The sequence below is a fragment of the Penaeus vannamei genome, chromosome 20 (assembly GCF_042767895.1).
Source record: "Penaeus vannamei isolate JL-2024 chromosome 20, ASM4276789v1, whole genome shotgun sequence".
NCBI classification, from domain to species: domain Eukaryota; kingdom Metazoa; phylum Arthropoda; class Malacostraca; order Decapoda; family Penaeidae; genus Penaeus; species Penaeus vannamei.
In genome coordinates this window covers 23132150-23142149 of record NC_091568.1, presented here as the reverse complement: position 1 = coordinate 23142149, position 10000 = coordinate 23132150, and the positions used below count along the sequence as shown (strand labels likewise).

The window sequence follows — 10000 nt, the reverse complement described above, 5'->3', positions numbered from 1 at the left end:
GGCGAGCCAAAACCCAGTTCAGGCTGAAGAACATTGTGAAGGCGGCCATCAAAGCTGACCACATCGTAGCCATCTTACCCGAGGAAGTTTTTCACCGGGTAGCCCCCTGGTTAGACAGCCAGCCAGACGACATTGAAGCAGGAGCTGTTGAAGGAGTTCTCTCTTTCCCCATCTGAGAGGGCGCAATTGACGCCGGTTCATCAACACGGAGACCTCACTCCACTTCCGGTCAACGCAGTCTCCATTCCAGGTCCTACTGAGGTCAACATGTGCCGCCTCACCGGAGATGCCTACTGGGCCATATTCAGCGATTTCCCTGCAGTCTTCAAACCAGAGCTCCGCGGCACCAACCCTGGAGCAGCAGCGATACATGGAGTCTACCACCACATCAAGACGACAGGACCCCCAGTCCATTCTCGTTTCCGTCGCTTGAGGCCTGAGATGTTCCACGCTGCCAAGCTCACCTTCACAGAAATGGTTGTTTGCTCCAAGGCTGCTAGTCCATGGCCATCCCCTCTTCACATGGTCTGGAAACCAAACAACTCGTGGCGCCCTTGTAGCGACTACCAGAGACTCAACCTCATCACGGAACTGGACCATTACCCCATGCCTAACATCAACGACTTGAGGGCCAGCAAAGACAACGCCCTCATATTCTCCAAACTGGACCTTCTCAAGGGAGACTTCCAAGTGCCTGTCCATCCAGATGACGTCCCCATGACGGCTATCATCACCTCATTTGGAAGCTATGTATTGCACTACTCCACCTTCAGGCTCAGGAACAGCAGTGCCACCTTCCAGAGGATGATGGACCAGATCTTTGGCAAGCTCCCATTCTGCGTGGTCTACGTTGACGACATCCTCATTTTTTCACGAAACCACCAGGAACACCAACAGCACGTCCAAACAATCCTGCACCTTCTGAAGCAAAATGGCCTGGTAGTGAGCCCGGACAAATGCATTTTTGGCGCCAGCAGCATCGACTTCTTAGGATACAAGATCCACAGGCCAATAAAGTTAACGCTGTGCTCCAGTTCCCTACGCCAACATCTGTCAAGAGAGTCCAGCAGTTCCTAGGGATGATAAACTACTATCACCGATTCATCCCCGGGGCTGCCAGCATTCTCACCCCCTCCAGGAGGCCGTCGCCGGAAACAAGACATCACTCACCTGGTCCCACGACCAAGAGAAAGCCTTCACAGCTGCAAAAACAGTCTTTGCCAGGGCTACTGTCTTAGCATGGCCTGCCCCCAATGCCCAGCTCTACCTCACAACAGACGCCAGCAAAGTTGCAATAGGAGCTGTCCTGGACAAAACGACAGCCCTTAGCATTCTTCAGCCGAAAGCTCCAACCACCTGAGCGGATGTACAGCACGTTCAACAGAGAGCTCCTAGCAGTTCATCTGGCCGTGCGACACTTCTGCCACATGCTCGAGGGTACGTCACACTATTTTCACAGATCACAAGCTTCTGATCAACGTGCTTTCCAAGTCAGGGGATGCATGGTCAGAACAGCAGCAACATCTCTCAGCCATCGCCGAGACGGGCTGCACGATGTGACACCTCTCAGGCTCCAAGAATCGTCGCCGATTCTCTCTCACGCATCGAGATCTCCTCCATCCAGCTTGGGGTCGACTACAAGGCTCTAGCAGCAGAACAAGAGCGAGATCCCGAGACCATGGCCAACATCACGGCCATCACCAACCTTCGCTGGGAGAGAGTCACCATTGCAGATACACCTGTCCTCTGCGACGTCAGTACCGGCCGACCCCGCCCCCTCGTACTTACCACATTTCGGAGGGAAATCTTCAATCTCATCCATGGACTAGCTCACCCATCCATCCACAGCACCACCAAGCTGGTTTTGGAGAAGTTCGTGTGGCACTTCATGAAATGAAAAGATCTCCGAGATTGAGTAAGGAGCTGCGAGTAGTGCCAGCGCAGCAAAATCCATCGCCACACCAAGCCAGCCATCCACAACCTGCCCCAGCCCAAGCGACGTTTTGGTCACATTCACATGGACGTCGTCGGATCTCTCCCACCGTTAGAGGGCAAGAGGTACATCTTCACCATCATCGACCGCTCTACTCGCTGGTCTGATGCCACACCCATGGAGGATGCAACCACCAGATCCTGTGCCCAGGCACTCCTTGGCTCCTGGATCGCCCGTTTTGATCTCTCGGAACATATAACGTCCGATAGGGGAGCAAGCTTCACCTCAGAGCTGTGGAAGGCCCTAGCGCAGCTCCTTGGGGTCACTCTCCACTTCACAATGGCATACCATCCACAAGCTAATGGACTCATCGAGAGATGGCATCAATCCCTCAAGATGGCCCTCACCACCTGTTGCACCACAGCCACATGGACTTCGCAGCTCCCCTGGGTGCTTCTTGGGCTCAGGACAACGTCTAAGGATCTCACCCATTCTGAAGCCGAGATGGTACATGGCCAGCCCCTCGTCGTGCCCAGAGAATTCTTCCCCAACGACGGCGCAAGCGACACTCGGATAGAGGACCTCCGCCAGGTGGCCCGGAATTTCGCTCCCAGCAGACCAACCCGTCACTCGCATCATCCGACCTACACCCCGCCAGGACTGGATACAGCCAAGTTCGTCTTTCTCCGAGACGACACCCACCGCCAGCCACTATCTTGCCCTTACAAGGGTCCTTTCAAGGTCCTCCAGTGCTCCCCCAGAGCGTTTAAGCTACAACTTTAAGGACGAACTGACTGGGTTACCAAGGAGCGCCTTAAGCCAGCATACATCGATGCCACAGACCACAATGATAGAACCTACAAGAGATCCGGACCCCATTCTTGCCCTCGCAGGATCCCCGATCTGTAGTCCTTTCTCCCTCGTTAGGGGGGAGGCATTCTGGCAGAGGCCACAATCATCTCGGCACCGGCGCTGCCTCTTTCTGTGTAATTGCCTCAGTCGACACCGGCGCAGCCTCACTCGGCGTAGTTCCCTCACCTCACTCGGCATATTTGCAGGCAAGCACGGCGAGGTCCGCGGCGCTGATTCCCTGCAACGCTAATGATAAGAATGCAGCCGTCGGCCACTCACCGCATCACAACCGCGGACCCCGCAGTATTACTGCAAATAGACAGACTTCTCTGCACTAGGGTTTACTTCACCTTACTACTCAAGCCTTAGCTATTGACTACCTCTCTGAGGGCCTCCCCACACCCTGAAAGGTGGCCCACATTCAAAAAACCTGGAAAAGTGGGGGGAGGGGGTGATCTGAATTCGCTAGGCAAAGCAAGGAGTGTTTGGCTATGTTTCAGTCCCATCCTCTCAAGGCTAGTTCCCACCCCCACCCCTCACCCCCTCTCTCTCTCTCTCTCTCTCTCTTTCTGGATGTGAATAATGTATCGTCTTAAATAGCGCCTCTTTAACTACCAAACATTAATAAATGGCTTCGGGAGTGACGGGGTGTAAAGGTTTAGGTATCGATTCCCTTGTTTACTTTTTATCTGGGTGCCTCCTATGAACCACGACCTCCAGTTGCGTTCATGAATCGCAAAACACGGTTTGGTTAGGGTCAGCTTTGGTGTGATGAACCACTTATCTCTGCCCCTCACAATAATATACTTATAAAAAGTATGTATATTAATCATATTATCCATATACATATAAAAAATATTTATATTGATTATATCAGTTTAAAGCTTGAGATACATATTAATTTAAAGTGCATCGTCATTAAACCTAATTCATTATATTGTTTACGAAACTTGGTGAAAATATATGTAGTAAAATTAAATGCAGTGAATGTGTGCAGCAGCGCATTAATATAGTGATAGTGGGGTATACAGGATGTAGGTGTTGCGAAACTATTAACATATCATTTGGTTTCAAATTATTAGTCTACCCAAGGATATGGGAATATTCCCTCAGCCTTGTCTCTACCTATGCTTACGCCTTTATTTGTCGTTTCAGCGGCTGGTGTTCAACACCAAGTCGGTGTTCCCCCTCCACACTATTCAAGACACCCATTACTTTTTATTTATGTTCAGTCCGTTTTTTACATATTCATTTCGCTATTTTTGGTAGTTAAATAATTGTTATTTGGAAAATATAATGGTGCAAGAAATATTGTCATATAATTCTCTTTTCCAAATAACATATCAAAAGTTCACCATTATCTAAATAGCGGATCAAGGTGAGAGATCAAGTCAGTGAGAGAGAGAGCAGCTGCTTAGGATAATGCAAAGCCAAATATTGATATACGTGTCTGTGATAATGCCAATAAGGGATATTTCCGTCTGACGAATATTAATATGAATACTCAGTTCCAACAACTCAACAGGACCAAAACGACCCCTCACTCTCTGTCTATCTATATTTCAGTCGTGATTGCATTCCTTTGCTTGATTTCTGTAATGCCCCTCCTTCGAACCATCCTAATTATGTGCTGGTAGTTTGAACATGGGCCTCCTTTCAAGAACATGATCTCTCCGAGCCAGGTCTGGCGAGGCGTCACCACTTTTGTTGTTGGGTGTACATACATACAAGGTATTATACAACTTTATTTTTGTTAGAAAACGTAAGTCAACGGTGTCATAAGATGCAAAATAAAAACTACCGTGCTGCATGAGTCTACTTTGCTTTACAGAAATAGTATAATCTCAAGGCATCACTTTAATCTTAAAATTTTCATGTGAACTAGTTATAAGCAACCTTTTATAATTGCAATAACAATATGAATAAAACTAATTTCAGAGAGAAATTAAGATTATTTAAGAATTTTCCATCTCTTACCCCTTTGGCTGGCTGACAATATTTCGTTCATAGTTTACATTCGCCTTAAAGGGTTGGTCACATGAGCGTTTTGTCAATGATACCTCAGAGATAACTTCAACTCTTCGACTTCCTTCATCTTCTGAATTCGAATATTCTACCACTTGGTAGGTAGTAGAAGCGCATCATTTGAAATCGGCGAAATGGGCAAGGTAAGAATGTCTGTATTTTGCCCAGAAGAAAATACTCAACTACACAATTAATAATAATTACACATTACGATTAATAATAGATTAAAATAGATATTGCATTTCATATCATTACTGTTTATTTGTACGTTTGAAAGTATCCGTGACGTCATCATGGCTTCCAATTCTTCAGAGGAGCTTGTCTATATCCATTCTCCAGTTTAAGTTCTTGCAGTAAATTATGATACACCCTTCTACCATTTCTGCTCTGCAGCCACGAACGAACCCATATATGTTGTTATAGCAATCATTGAGCCTCCAATTCTACAAATGATGATAAATAACCTAAGAGGAGGGCTACATGTGCAACCATGTTTGTGAAATCAAGCGAATAGACTAGAAACTTTTAATAGACTTACAGTTCTTTAATCGTATTATAAAGTTGATGTAGATATAATAAACACAGTGCTCCGAAAGGCGAACAAAAATACCACTAGATGTCAGATTTTTTTTTTTTTTTTTTTTTAAGATTTGCCAATATAAAATATATACATGGCTACATATGATCTACAGGGAAAAGAAATTTGTCAGCCTTATGCAGGTCAAGGATGGCTTCATTCGCTCTGTGCTCACGCTACCTGTGTAGGTGGTCAGTACAACCGTCACTATCAGCTGTAAATGCTGTTAGGTCATCATTATACTCGCGGTAGTCCAACACAGGCTGCACTCTACCTCGATTGTTCTGACGCACAGCCATATGCATCAAACTGTGCTCTGTAGTCTGGTGCATCTACCACTAGTGGCTCCCGGGATGGGGCGCCACACACCTGCTTAGTCTCACAGAAACTCTGTCGACAACCTAACCACAACACCACCAAGCGACGAAATACCACCAAGCACTATATCCATACCCAATGGTCGTTTGTTCACCACAAGAACATGTTGGCGTGCTGACCAGTAGGTGTTTGTACCATTACCCTACCAACTCTGGTGCACTGAAACGAGTCTCCACTGACTTGCCAATACACAATGCAAGTTAACTTCTTCAGCTCTGGAGCCAGCAGGGACTGTGCACTGCAAGTTGTTTGATAGCCCAGCTACAATCACACACCAATGCACACTCAAAGCATGCCTCCAAACAGATCCGCCAGCTGCCAATCAGCCAAGAATACGTCAGCTGGCTCACCCGGTTGAAGCTGGCATGCAACTAACACCTCACACGGTGCAAACTGGTCCAAAGCAGATGCTGCATACTGTGAATCACGCACGGCCTTCAACAAACAGCGGTGGGTAGCTAGTACTTGTGACATGGCAAATGCCCCACCTTTAGGCACAGTGGTAGAATCGTCTCTAAGGCGACACCCCAGAGCTGCCTAGATAGCTTGTGGACTGAATAAAAAATTTCTGTCAGCTTGCTTCTTGAATGAGGAAAAAAAAATCATAAAATGGCGACACAATGGAAGTACGTCTGAACGGCACAAGGACGATCAGACGACTGACTCTCACCAGCAGTTGCCCGGCGCCCTCATCCCTTCAAACCCGAAACTACCCAATCAACAATTTAGGGCAAGTAATAATGACAAGAAAATAAATGTCCTAGAAATTTTAGGGCTAGTTAATAAATGTGCTAGAAATTTTAGGGCTAGTTAATAACTGTAAGCTGGAAGTTTACGACACATTCAGCATATCCCACATTATAACATGTGACACAATTAACTTAAAGGCCTACAATCACAAGTACCAAAATGTTTGAAACACTAAAATACACAAAATATCCAAATTAAAAAAAAAAAGATTCCTTTTTATATTAATACTAATTTAAATCACCCCTCCTCGCCAACCCTTTCCTACCTATGCCTTCACCATATCCCCACCACTTTTAGGGATGGTCCCCTTAAAGTTATTTACAGCAATTCAGCACCATCCAAGTACCTATAATGCCGGGGAAGCTGAATTGCTAACAGGTTTCATTTGATTTTTTCATTGTTACATAGATAAGACAGTTACCATTGAGTTAATGTGGCTCTTTTCTTCATTAAAACCAATGAATAGTGCTTGGCCTTAAATCTAATAAGTACTAGCCATTGCTTTTATCAAGAGTTATATCCTTCTTACAACAGTATTTCTACTGAAGACTGCCATTATTCACTTTGAAAATAATCATATACTTTGGCAAAAATGATTAAACAAAACTGAGAATAATAGAGTAAACTGTTGAAGTCACATTAGTCTATTTTGTCCATGGACCCCTTTACAGAGCAGGATACTTCCCCAGCTGTAAAGGGAAGCGAGATGACCTAAATCGGCACCGCTGTGTTGGTCTTTCGTCCCAGCTAAGAAGGAAATATGATGCGAAAACAAAAATTGTAGTATAATTACTAGAAAGCTGATTACCTCATTGTCTAAACAGTAATTAACATCTGAGCCCTAAATTGTACTGTATAAATAATACATATTACAACAATGAAGCCTCAATAACATTTAGAAGATTATCCAGACAAACGTTCATTTCATCAAGGAATGCAAACACATCCATTCCGACACACTGAAGACCAGGCGCAATGCCACAGGGTATGTGGGGGGGGGGGGGGTGCGACACCGCCTCAAAGGTCACAAATCGTCATTTCACGCGGCAGAATGGAAAAAAAAATCAGTTTACTCGGCAAATTTGGAGGTCGACATAATTTAAGAAATCAATGATCATGGTTTGTAATTCTCGAAGTTTTCATTTTCATTTCAATTTGGTCCTTTTCGAAACAAGATATTAGAAAGTATGAAGTGTGGATTTAATTTTTAAAATGTTACCCGGTAACCTTGCTCCCGACACCCCCCAAAAAAGTGTTCTAGCGCCACCCCGTTGAAGACATAGAACTAACTTCAGACATTAATTACACCTTACTGACCAGAGTGAGAGCCAGAGAACAATTTTGGAATAACATAGATAAATATGATAACAGAAAACGGAATAACAATAATGGATAAAAAAAAAAACGTATGTCTGGCATGGGTGTGTCACGTTCGACAATTCATATTTTATTCAATTTCAGAACAACTAATTCAATTAGCAGATGGATTTACACCCAACTTCAAGAACTTACATAAGTTAACCAAGGCCTTGAAGCTTGTTCGAATTTCAGAAGCATATACACTGAATCAGCCATCACCAATGCCATTATTGCCATGCCTGAAATTAGGTGGATTATAAACCGTTTAAGTTTATAATCATAGAATTGCCAGATCTATGTTAGAATATAAAAATAATAATGAATAAGGTATCTTTATCATGAGTACTAAAGTGTCAACATTAAGCCCCTAAAGTGGAATCGCCAGCCGAATGTGTATCAAGTTTTGATGCCAGTAGATGAAATACATAAGCTAGCCTCTCTTTGGGCGTCCCAGCTTGTCAAATGAAAATTCTTTGCATTTTCGAATATTCTGTATATTATATCATTTGAAATGCATTTAGTATCATAGCAGGTATAGTACTTTCATGTATCATTTTGTTTTGCATCTCTCAAATATTCAAGAAATGCTTAATGCGAGACAAATAAAATTACGGCTGATGATTCTCTATCTTGAATTTTGTAATCACATATTGTGATCTATCAGAATATATTGAATATGTAAAGTAAAGGTTGGTTGGTTAATGGTTGCAAATCAAACTAAATGTGCTAGACATCAAAGGACATAGCACTATACGTTGTAGAAAAAAAGGTAAAGAAGGTGGGGGGGTCTGTCGTATTGCAGTTTAAGATAGTATGGAAATGAATGTGGGGTGCGAATACAGAAGGTGCGCAAATGGATTAAAGTCGGGTAATTAGATCAAATGGAGGATATGTTATGCATCTGAGGAAGGAAAGCTGGCAAAGGGAAATGTGTGGGATTCCGCAAGGATGCCTATTGGGTAAGGCAGGGATTAGGGAAAGGGAGGTAAAGAGCAATAAGATCAAAGGCCAATTCCAGGAAAACCTTAGGAGAGCGCATATCCAGGGAGAGCACTGCCGTAACAAGAGGGAGTTACGTGTATCCATGAGGTAGTGGACGGGATAAAAGGGAAGCAAAGGTGATGGGGTATGTTGGGAGTGGGAAGGGGTGTAGGGGGAACATGAGTAGGGGTAGGATGTATGTCGGTAGTCACTTTAAGTGGAGAGGGAATGTTAGCAGAGCGATTGGAGAATTAATGATGTTAAGGTCAGGATTTGATAGCTTTGAATGCAATCAGTTTCTGAAATGGAGGTTGGGGAGGTCTGAGACACAAAGGTCTTCTCATTAGCAGATGAGGTAGATTTAGGAAAGGATGTGGTAAAAAGATGGGGTAGAACTTTTATACTGTCTGATGCGATGAGTATATACTAAATCTGAAGACTGCTACCTCAAACTTATAAGTAGCCCCCTATAAAATACATGGAGGGAACCACCACTCAGTACACAGGAATGATTGTGCAGGGCAGTCTGAACCACCTGTTTGCCCATAGCTTTGTAAATACCTGTATATATTTATTAACATTATAGTTATTCTTGATATTGTTGTTACTGACATCAGTAGTAGTATCATTGTTACTCTTATTGTTATTATAATTATTTGTATTTGTGTTTGAACTAATATGTTATTATTTCATCAACATATCTATTGTCTTTATTGTTATGTTTCATCTATACTCTGCTGATATTACTGATAAAAATATTGTTTACATGTTATATATCTTTGTTCTCTATCATTCTCTTTTTCAATGAAATTATTGTTAAAAGGTACTAGCAATACTCTTCTCTCCAAACCTCGAGCCATCAGTCCCAATTTATTGTTTTCACAATTATTATTTTCACAGACAGACGCGTCTGGCAGCGTTGTTCCCGGTAACGTTTCAAGATCTTTATATCGGGTTAAGACGCCTTTATTTCAATCTATTTGTGTAATCATATTTGCTTCCTCCCAAATATTTCTCGTACTTATTACATCGTCAATTACACCAACATACTTAATCTGAACGTTTACTAACAAATATTCTTACTATTGAAATAACGGATAATCTGAGTAATATCATTTGCTTCTTTTCAAGTTCACGTTGTCATC

The 10000-nt window shown here is 43.4% G+C and overlaps 1 protein-coding gene across 1 annotated transcript in view; it reads right to left on the bottom strand.

Moving 5' to 3' along the window:
• LOC113822154 (cyclin-dependent kinase inhibitor 3) overlaps positions 1–6277 on the bottom strand; it is a gene marked incomplete at its 3' end in the record, with an annotated part of 38424 nt that extends 32147 nt beyond the window's left edge. The window contains 1 exon segment of the mRNA XM_070135211.1: positions 6254–6277.
• Between the last annotated feature and the right edge of the window lie 3723 nt (positions 6278–10000).